The following is an 11,228-nucleotide window of genomic DNA, read 5'->3' on the forward strand; positions in this document are numbered from 1 at the left end:
GATTATATATCATACTATAATATTATTATTTTTTTGCATTTTCAATTTGCCCCTCACGCTGGGTAAAAGCTTAAAGCAAATTAAAAAGAAAAAGACAAGTGAATTTACGTGTAATAAGTATACTATTACAACATATTGTTACAGTATATTGCATATTATTACAGTATACTATAATAATATATTATATACTATAATAGTATACTATTGCAGTATAACTATATACTCCTATAGTATATTGTATATTGTTGCTGTATACTGTTAGGTAAATATATTCTTCTTCGATTTTTACAACATACCGTTGCAGTATATTGTAAAATATAATAGTATAATGTTGCAGTATAGCTATATACTTATACAGCATATTGTATACCGTAGCGGTATACTGTAGTTGTGTTCTTCTTCGATTTTCAACTGAAAATTTCGATCTCAATCACCTCAAATCAGCTCCAACTACTATCAAATTTCAGTATAAACTTCCAGAATGTACTATAAGCAATATTTAATAACACCCACTTTGAATATGGTTAAGGTAATAAACAATAATTGTAATTTGTATAACTTTCTTAGCATAAAAGAACAAAAATAAATTTAAGGATATAAGCTCCATACTACGATTTTTAGCACTCATCAAACACAAAAGGACAAACTTAATAATAAAAAAAAAGAAGGGGAAAAAACAAGAAAGTGATAAAGAAAAAGATGAGTGGGGGAAAGGATTTCACAGCTGAATGGATGATCAAATTCCTAAGGGAATTTTGATAATGCAGTCAAGTTTCACCAAAAGTACTAAACTCTAAGAATAGAAAAATGAAATCTAAACTCTAAGGATAAGCAGCTAACAATCAAGCAATCTAAATTGGAATATACTTGGAAATAGACTTCAATATGTTGATAACTTCTTTAAGATATTCTGAACAGAAACGAACATCCGTCCTCATCGTTCATACAAATTCACTTGCTCAATTTGGCAAAGAAAGGAGGAGGTTCAAATATCTAGGTCAATGAATAATATGTTTTAGGAAAAAACCAGGTAAATAGTGTGGGCCTCATGGGTAGGAGTAGTAAATATTTTGGGTCTGGGCATTAAAGGGTAAATAGTTTAGGATTAATGGGTATAAAGTGATATTTTCTTTTTTTAACTTGTACCCACTATTTAAACGAGTTTAGACCTTCTCCTTCTCCTTCTCCTTCTCCTTCTCCTTCTCCTTCTCCTTCTCCTTCTTCTTCTTCTTCTTCTTCTTCTTCTTCTTCTTCTTCTTCCTGGGCATTAAAGGGTAAATAATTTAGGATTAATGGGTATAAAGTGAGATCTTCTCTTTTTTTAACTTGTACCCACTATTTAAACGAGTTTAGACCTTCTTCTCCTTCTCGTTCTCGTTCTCCTTCTCCTTCTTCTTCTTTTTCTCCTTCTCCTTCTTCTTCTTCTTCTTCTTCTTCTCCTTCATGTAAGAGTGATTTTATATGGTATTTGTGAAAATATTTTAAGATAGTTTATGATATTTTATAGTGGTGAGCTATTGTGACATTTTATTTTTTTACTATTGCTTAGGGTTTGTTCTTTTTCTTTTTCTTAATTGCAAAATGGGTCGCTAAATTTATTGTTATTTTGACAAATTGGTGAATGAGGTTTGTTCTTGATGATATTTGGAGGTTATGTTTCAAATTTGAGCTTATTTGGAGTAGATGTAGGTATTAAATAGTATATTGGATTGTTAAAATCCGTAGAACAAAATTCTGTTTCTGAACAATTTGTACTTCAGGCTTACCTGGCATTAAGTGCATGAAAATATTGGTTGTACTTCAGACCTTTTAGCCTTAAGTGCATCTAAAGTGTGAATTTTTATTTCAGACTTATTGGCCTTAAGCGTAGGAAAACTTTGTTGCACTTCAAACATTTTGCCCTTAAGTGCATCCGAAGTGTAATTTTTCACTTCAAACTTATTGGCCTTAAGTGCATGAAACCATTGGTTGCAATTCAGACCTAATTGGACTTAAGTGCATCTGAAGTGCAATTTTTCACTTCAGACTTATTGGCCTTAAGTGTAGGAAATCGTTTGTTGCAAATGCAATTTTTCACTTCAGTCTTATTGGCCTTAAGTGCATGAAACAATTGGTTGCACTTCAGACCTATTTGGCCTTAAGTGCATCTGAAGTGCAATTTTTCACTTCAGACTTATTGGCCTTAAGTGTAGGAAAATGTTTGTTGCACTTCAGACCTTTTGGCCTTAAGTGCATCTGAAATGCAATTTTTCACTTCAGTCTTATTGGCCTTAAGTGCATGAAACAATTGGTTGCACTTCAGACTATTTTTTTTTAACTTCAGACCCAATAAATCTGAAGTTGATCGTAAAGTGGGTAGGCTTGCAAACTTTTTACAAAGTCGGTATAGGTTCAATTGTGACCCCAAAATAGGGTATAGATGCAAAAAAGAAAAACACTTGACCGCTTAAACTAAAAATAGATGGTCGATATATAAAATATATGTAATTCATGTATAATATATGTATAATTGTATATAATCAATACATGATCTATGTATATCGGCTAAAATAATAAAAAATAAATCTGACCGGCTATTCGTGTAAAAATCCTGAAGAATTAGTCCAAAACTCCAAGTTAATATTTATATAGAGGTTAACATCCTGTGTCTATAATTGTAGCAAGAAAAAATGATATTGTATCTTATTAACTCAGATATAGTATCGGGGACGAATTTGTTTTATGGTTCACTACAAATGATACTTTAGTTATATGACCATTTACATAGAAGATCACTAAAGAATAACATAACTTTTTTATCAATAAAAGGAAAATATATGAGATTTTCGTAGGATTATTTTCTTCTATGTTTTATACAGATTTATAATGAGGTCGATATTTTTACATACAATTAAATCTCTTTATAATAGTCATCCTCTATAACAATACTTTACTACGACAATCTTGTTTTCTTTGGAACTAATTTTTCAAGTTATGTTAACATATATATTTTATATAATCATACTTCACTGTAGCAGTCAAAAAAATTCGAAACAAACGAAATTATTATAGAGAAATTTAATTGTACTACCATTTATACAAAAAAAAATTACAAGCCATTTGAAGCTTCTATACACATTAGTTTCCACTTTGACAGTCCCTTTGGCCAAACTGCAAAAATCAGCTTATTTTGAGAAGTATAAAAGTGCTTTTGGTGAGAAGCAATTTGTTATTGGCTAATTAATTTAAAAAGCACTTTTGAGCAACAATTACTGTTTGGCCAAGCTTTAAAAAACTGTTTCTAAGTATATTTTTCTCAAAAGTGTTTTTAAAAAAAGTGTTTTTGGAGAGAAGCTACTTTTCTCTGCTTCTCCTCAAAAAACACTTTTTTTTCCTTTCAAAAGATTGGCCAAACATTTTAATTTTAGAAAGAAAAAAAGCACGTTTGAGAAGAAAAAAAAATATTTTTGGAAACTTCGCGAAACAGGCTATTATTCTCTTTTTCGACATTCAAGCTTGTCAGATTTGATAATTGATATTCCATCACTTCCCGCATTTGTCTGATACCTTAGTACCGTATATAGCTGTATAAATCTTATTGCTTTGACGTACCTCATCATGGCCCAATTCTATGGTGATATTGACCTCCTTTTAGTCCTTTTCCTAAATTTTAATTAATGAAACGGCTTTCACACAATTTCTCTTTTATTTTATTATATTCTCTGAAAAAGAATCCCAAGTTGTGTCAAAATCAGATGAGTCGTTTTCCCAAGAAAATGGACAATTCAAGATAACTCATCTCATTGCATGACAAGCCAAGAAACTAGTATTATAACCTCACCATCTCTAAAACTCCACTTACATTTTTCTCTTGTTTTATCTCTAACGACTACCAAGAAAAAATTGGTACACCAAAAAAATTTCATCATAATTATTGAGCTAGCCCGTTCATATTAGCCGAATAAATACTTGCTGGAGCTGATTTATAAATAAATAGTTACGTATTTGAATAGAAGTGCTGAAGCTGAAATGTCCTTCTCTCAAGAATCACTATCCATAGCTCCAGATGGATTTTCAGGGAAGGATGATAGGCTGCTATTTTCTGGAAATCATAGTTTTGCTCTTCATGGCCAAATTATGTTGTTCGTACTTGTATTGCTCTTTACCATTTTTCTATTGTCTATGATTTTATTGCTGTGTATGAAGCATTTACATCTCAATTGTACTGCCAAGTCCAATAGGAGTAGTAGTCCAAATATTTCCCATCAAGTACGCCGGTGTATCGCCATCTAGGTGAGATTTACAGTGCACGAATATATGATGGACGCCAGATTGAAATAATTTCCAAATATTATTTGTTTATGCCTTTGAGTCAGCATAGAGCTTTTGATAATATTTCGTGAAAAAATATGATTGTTGAGAATATAATATGTGAGTACCTAGATCATGTCAAAATGACTTTATATTAAATGGTACTTTCTTCGATCCACTTTAAATGATTTTTCGGTATTGTTCTTGCAGTCCACGATATTTAATTTTTTCAAGTATCAAGAAAGGGTTAATTTTTTTTTTCAAAGTTGCCCTTTGAGTAAAAAAAAACTAGGAGTAGTTGTTATATTTTTCAATTAACAAATTAAGGTTAATATAGTTAATTTTATTATTATTTAATATTAAAAGATGAATTTCTTAATATTTGTGAAAACAACTAAAAAAATTGATTAAAGTGGACTGGAGGGAGTAGTTTCGTTCAAATAAAAGGGATTAGGATTACCGTGTGAGGAAATGTCGCCGGAAAATGAAGATGCATCAGTTTCTCATTCAACCAATTATCCACCTTGAATATTTTTTTCGTTAAGGCTTAAGCTATACTTCTTGCTGTAATATTACGTTAATTAGTATTTGTTTAATTTAAGGCAAAAAAAGACCGAGTTATTTTCTTTGTCATGAAAATAAATTTGAGGTTGTTCTCAAATGGAAACTGATCATTTGCTCACAGTTTGTCATTTTATTATGAAGGAAAATATTTTATTTATAAATTTTTGATTGATCTTATTGTTTACCTTGAAATACGAGTAATAATTAAATTTGATTTTAAAGATATGTGATTTAGTTCAATACCAATTAATAATCAAGAAGTAGGGGTGTACATAGGTCGGGTTGGTTCGGGTTTTATAATTACCAAACCAAACCAATTGTGCCGGGTTATTAAATCTAAAGACCAAACCAAACCAATAAAACTTGGGTTTTTCGCTCTCGGTTTTTCTCGGATTTTCAGGGTTTTTTCGATAAAAACTTCGTAGAACAAAACGTATAAATTGTGCTCAAAATATTTCTTTAATCCTAGTAAGATACAACTATATAAAGTATTTTCCAAGAAAATAATACAAAATATGAGATGTGTCATGACATTATCCTAAAATATTCAACAATAAAGATAATAAAATTACGTATTATAAATATTGCTAAATAAAAAGCCATAATAAAAATAAAAATAATCTAAAAGTATTAAGTCATACTAAAATAAGTAGACTAATAAGGGAGTATTAATTACATGACTAAACGCTAAAGAAAAATAAAAATAGGTTATGCATTTTTATCTAAATTATTGCAAAACAAAAAATAGATATTCAATACATTCTCATTCATAGTATTAAATTGAATGTCTTTCGTTAGCATTACTATTGATTTGATTTTGGTTTGGGCTTTTGTTAGCGTTATTTAATTTATTCATGGTAATGGCTATAAAATTTATTGGAACATTCAAAAGTTCTAAGTACAACCTTAAAATAATACCTTAAAAGATAAAATTATGAAATTTTTTAAGAAACATTTATAAATTATATCACAATAAGTATATTTATATATTAAATATATCTAAAATTTCTATATATGTAATATCGGGTTGGTTTGGTTTCGGTTTGACTTTCTTTAGTTAAAACCAAACCAAACCAATTATGGTCAGGTTTTTTTTTCTAACACCAAACTAAATCAAACCAAACCACAGTCGGATTTTTTTTCCGGTTTTACTCGGATTATCGGGTTGGTGCGGTTTGTAGGTTTCCTTTGTACACCCCTATCAAGAAGTATGAAGTAGAAATGAAAGAGACAAGTAAACCAAACAAATGTTACTCAGCACCAGTGACTTTGAGGTAGACTTAGGATTATAAGAACAATTAAGTAATAAAAGTAAAGTAAGAACAATAGAGCTAAAGGACAATGCTGATGAATAGTACACGAAAAGGTAGAGAGTATATTCTTTTCTCAAATGATCAGATGATCTTACAAATGATTGGGGTGACCTTTATATAATAGGGGAACCCCCAAATAAGGTATATTTCTATTTACAGTAAGAAATATTCTTGGTACAGTTGTCTAACCGCCTAGTACGGAATCGTACAATTCTATTCCGGGATTTGCACCATAACTTTGGGGATGTGGCAGGAATCTAGCTCGTTCTGGTACAAATTCATAATGGTACTATCTCGAGGTCGAGCACACTTGGCCCTGTATTCCTCGCACTCCTGTCTCCGGGCATCGCACTCTATCTTCGAGCTCAAGTCTGGCCAGCCGATCTCGAACTCGACCTAGGACGGACCCTCGAGCCTATAAATCGGAGGCATACGATTTTGACCGTACACAGATAGTCCCCGCATTTCTTAGAGTAAGATGATAAGAAACGATTTGATCCTCGTTTTCCCGATGTCTTTGGTGATGACGTCATTTCCGTGATGCAGGCGTTCGAAGTGACTGAAATGTCCCGTTGGTCCACTTCCCCAAAACATTGAATGCACACCAGTATTGGTCGGCACTAGCGCCACTGAACCGTCGTTGCCCTTCTATAAATATGAGGCTATTCCTTTAAGTAAAGAATTTTACTCTTTCTTACATCTTTCCCTTCTTCATCTCTTTCTCTAATCACCTTTATCCACCGCCTCTTTAAGCGCCGGAAAACGCCAAGTTCTTGTAAAAAATACCACATTCTGATACTACTTGTATTCTTTAGCTTAAAATCATGGCTAAAACTTCCAAAACGGTCCCCAAAAAGAAAAAGCGTCGTCTTCTTATACCTCCCGGCCGGACAAACCGGTGGCGCTGCCAACTCTTGAGGAAATCATCCTCGACCCTTATGTGATTAAGAAGGACTTTAGTATTGAAAATCCCCCCGACGTCCCAGGCTGATGCGAGCATGCATCTCGATATCTTAGTTTGATATCGGGGAAGCACCTTAAGGATATGAAGAAGGACTGTGGCTGGGGAGATGAGGTCGTGGTTCAGATCCCGAGCCCCGAGGAAAGCATTACTACCCACGTGGAGGGGTTTTTAAGTGTTTACACTTACCCCTTCACACTGGGTCCCCTTGATCCTATGGTGATCGACTTCTGCAAAACATACGAAATCACCCTCGGCCAGATTCACCCCTCTTTTTGCACATCGTGATCATGATGCGCTACTTTTCCGAAAAGGCAGGGGCTTGGAATTCACTCTCAATCACCTGATTCGATTGTACCGACCCCAGCTGTTTCGAGGGCTTGTCAAATAGCAACATCGCACGAAGAAAACCTTCTTTGTTAGCAGCGACGAAGCCAGGGATCGAAGCTGGATGAGCCGGTTCGTCAGAGTAAGGACTTCGGATGTCATTCCCCGGGACAAAATGTCGTTCCCGGAGAAATGGAATTATAATCGTAAGCGGAGTCCTTCTTCCCAATATCTATATATATTCAACTTTCACATCCCATAATAATACTTTTATCTTTTCTGCAGTTGTTGCTTGGACACCTCTTGCTATCCCCAATCTCAAGGACTGGGTCCGAAAGTTGGCCGTGACCTCCTCGTATGATGAGCACAAATGGCGTGATTTATCGAGGGACAAATGGGAGGCCAAACATCATGGTAAATTTTCTTCTCAGTTTTTAGATATTTTCCATTCATTGGTGGCGTCAACTTATTCATATTTACTTGTGCAAGCGTTGGAGATGTCTCCAAAATAAGGCCAGCCCCGCCCGGGGAAGGGACCAAGTCTTCAATACCGAAGTATGAGAAGGACAACAAAAGAAACAGGGTTTCGAAGCCTGAAGACCCTCAAGACAAGAAAACCCCTGCTCGAAGGATGCGGAAGAGATTTGCTCAAGCAGGCGTAGATTCGGCCCACGATTTCCCGGATGACGAAGAAAATGATGGTGAAGAGTCGGCATTGGTGCCTCGAACCAGGAAACCAATCGAGGCCGCCAAGCCCTCCGAACTAGAGACCTCATCCTGTGGTGAGGGAACCCCAAAGAAAGATGCGGGCAAGGCCCACTTGTCCCCGGAGGTTGAGATCGTTCCTCTGCCTTCAAGAAATATAGCGGAGGGGGAAAATGCGGAGACCCCCGAAGCCAATGAGAATGCCCCAAGTGAAGAGCACAGGGCCATGACAACAGGTCACTCCCTTTCTTTGCCAACTTATTCCAAGGAGCCAATCGAAGAAGCTAACGCTCTGCGTATGCCCGATCCGAGCAAGGTCCTCGAAGAAGATCCCTTTCAGAGTTGCTTCGCTGGGGTCGAAGATACTACTGACCTCAATGACGCATCCACCATTTTCGAAGAGGCTCAACATCTCCTCTCTCGGGTAAATACTAACTTCCATTATTGTAATTTTTCCCTTTCCTCCTTTTTCCTTTAACTGATAAATCTTCATTTCATGTATAGGCCATAGTTAAGCTTAGAGCTGAGCTGAGCCAATGTGAGGCTGAGCTTAGGAAAGTTTCGGGCGAAGAAAAGGCCATGAGGCTCCTCTATAACCAAAAGGAAGATGAGCTTAAGGACCTCCCGACTGAATTGGCCAAAGCTCGGAAAATGAGTCCAAGCTAGATGAGCAGGTAACTATGATTTTAACAGAGTATGGCCTTCTTGTCCCTACTTCGGAGTCTAACACTTCGAGCTGCAGCAAAAGTTAGAGATGATTGGGCAGCTCCGAGGCGAGGTTGATCAAGTTAAAGTTGATTGTCATCGATGGAAGGATAGCAGGGATCAACTCGTTGCCGATAAGGAAGTTGTTACAGCCCAACTGTCCTCAGATGAAACTCAACTCTGAGGTATTAAAGCGAAGGGTCTGGCCTAGGCCAAGAAAATTGAGGAGTTAGGGGCAGAACTTGCTAGAGCCCGGGCCGAAGCTATTCAAGCTAAGGCTGAAGCTGAGAAGACGAAGGCTGCGACTGATAAATCCATTGTCATATACTTAAGGGACTCTGTGGCCATTCAAGTTGAGTTGAGGGAGGCCTCCGACTGGGAATAATGGACCAATGATTTGGCCAAGTGCCAGGCCCGGAGGGAGATTCTCGAAGAAATCCATGCCCGAGGGTTCGACCTTGCCGAGGAGATAGCCGAGGCAAAGGCGCGGGAAACCGATGCCAGGTTTCTTTTCTCTTCCAATGATGAGGATGTGGCGAGTGTCTATGGGGAAGGGGAAGGTGAAGAAGATGTTCCCGAGGGAGAGGAGGCTCCCGAAGATAGAGCTACCGAAGGTGCAGTTACTGAGGATGGTGCTCCCGGGGATATGACCTCGAAAATAGGTTAGGTTCTCTTTTTCCTTTCTGTGCAAGGGCCTCTTGTGAGCGTTGTAAATATGTTTTGTAAAACACCCCTCATGAATATAAGGTATCTTTTCGCTCTATCCTCAACTTGTGTTGAATTTTATTTTGTTTTCATTTGCGAAAAATTTCGATAATTCAAACACTCAATCCGAGTATTTATTCGTACTCAGAACATAATAAGCCCTTAGATTTTTATTGATCAATATAATACCCCTTAAGGTTTTGTTAATCCTCGATCTAAGCTTAAATCAGTTCGATATGAGCTTGGAATAATTGGACTCTTGAGTCCTAGTTGAGTGAGAGCAAGGTCTCAAACTCTATATATTTTGGCCATTAAGCTCTTTTAAGTTGGCCTTTAGGCTCTTATATAACGGCCCTTAGGCTCTTTAAGTTGGGACGATTCGGCCTTTAATGTGGCTATACTTTTTCCCTCTTTCCGGCTAAAAGGCTTAGTAAAAAAAATTTGTATGCCTTAGCATGTGTTTTTTCTACCCGTTTGGGTTTTTCGAAGGTTCGACGTACCGGAACCTTATTAGTAATTTGTTTGTGTAAGCATCATCGAATACCATTTGAGGTTTTTCCGAAGGCTGATGTTATCGAAGCCTTTGGATTATTCGAGGGCTGAATTTATCGAAGCCCTTAGATTTTTCGAGGGCTGAATTTATTGAAGCCCTTTATATTTTGCTTTTACCGAGGGTAGCCTGATTTAATCGGGTTTTCAAAGTTTGAAGGCCTTTAATTTATAGCGGAAGTCGGATGTCTCCGAGCCACATTATTTTGGTCGTAGCCTTTTTATATGACCGTAGTCTTTAATATGGCTGTAGCCTTCGGGTATGTCACTTGGACTTGTTTCTCAATAACCTTTCAAACTTGTCCGAAAAGTTAGTCCCCGAGTATATTGGCCTTAGCCTTGGCCTTTGTTTCTAGGGGGTGCCTCTTTGAGGTCTTATGATTTCGAGTTTGCGATGACTTCGGATGTGCTGACTGTCGATGACAGTCCCCGAGTATTTCGGGGTGTATTTGTGTTTTGGCTCTTGAGTCGATTCCCGTAGGATTGTAAATGTAGAGTTCGTATACTAGTAAACTTATTTGAGACACAGTGATTTTGAAATTACCAGAGAGCTTCTTCAAATAATTGATACATGCATACATGTTGAGTATTTCGGGGTGTATTTGTGTTTTGGCTCTTGAGTCGCTTCCCGTAGGATTGTAAATGTTGAGTTCGTATACTAGTAAACTTCTTTGAGACATAAAGTGTTTTTGAAATAACCAGAATGCTTCTTCAAATAATTGATACATGCATACATGTTTTGTCGTCGGGGCTCGACTATTCTATATGAACACGGTTCATCTGACCGTTTGGCCCATTACAAGGTTTTCCTATCGAGGCCCTCTTAGGTGTGAAGTATTTTCCTTGAAAATATAATCTCCGAGGGTAATGCCCCCCAATATTCGAGGTTGATTGAAAAGAAGCCTTGGATACTATTGAGTTCTCCTTAGGTTGCACATAATTGTTGCCTCGTAAAAAACTTTGCCGGTAAAATCCATTTGGGACAAAATCCGATCTAAGGGAAAAAGAGTGCAACGCATGCTTTAAAGCATAAGGCCTTCGTGTAAAAAGTGTGTCTTCGAGATCGCGTGCCATCAATAGCTTCAATCGAAAATCTGTAATAAGTTAGT

The sequence above is a fragment of the Nicotiana tabacum genome, chromosome 5 (genome assembly GCF_000715075.1).
Source record: "Nicotiana tabacum cultivar K326 chromosome 5, ASM71507v2, whole genome shotgun sequence".
NCBI classification, from domain to species: domain Eukaryota; kingdom Viridiplantae; phylum Streptophyta; class Magnoliopsida; order Solanales; family Solanaceae; genus Nicotiana; species Nicotiana tabacum.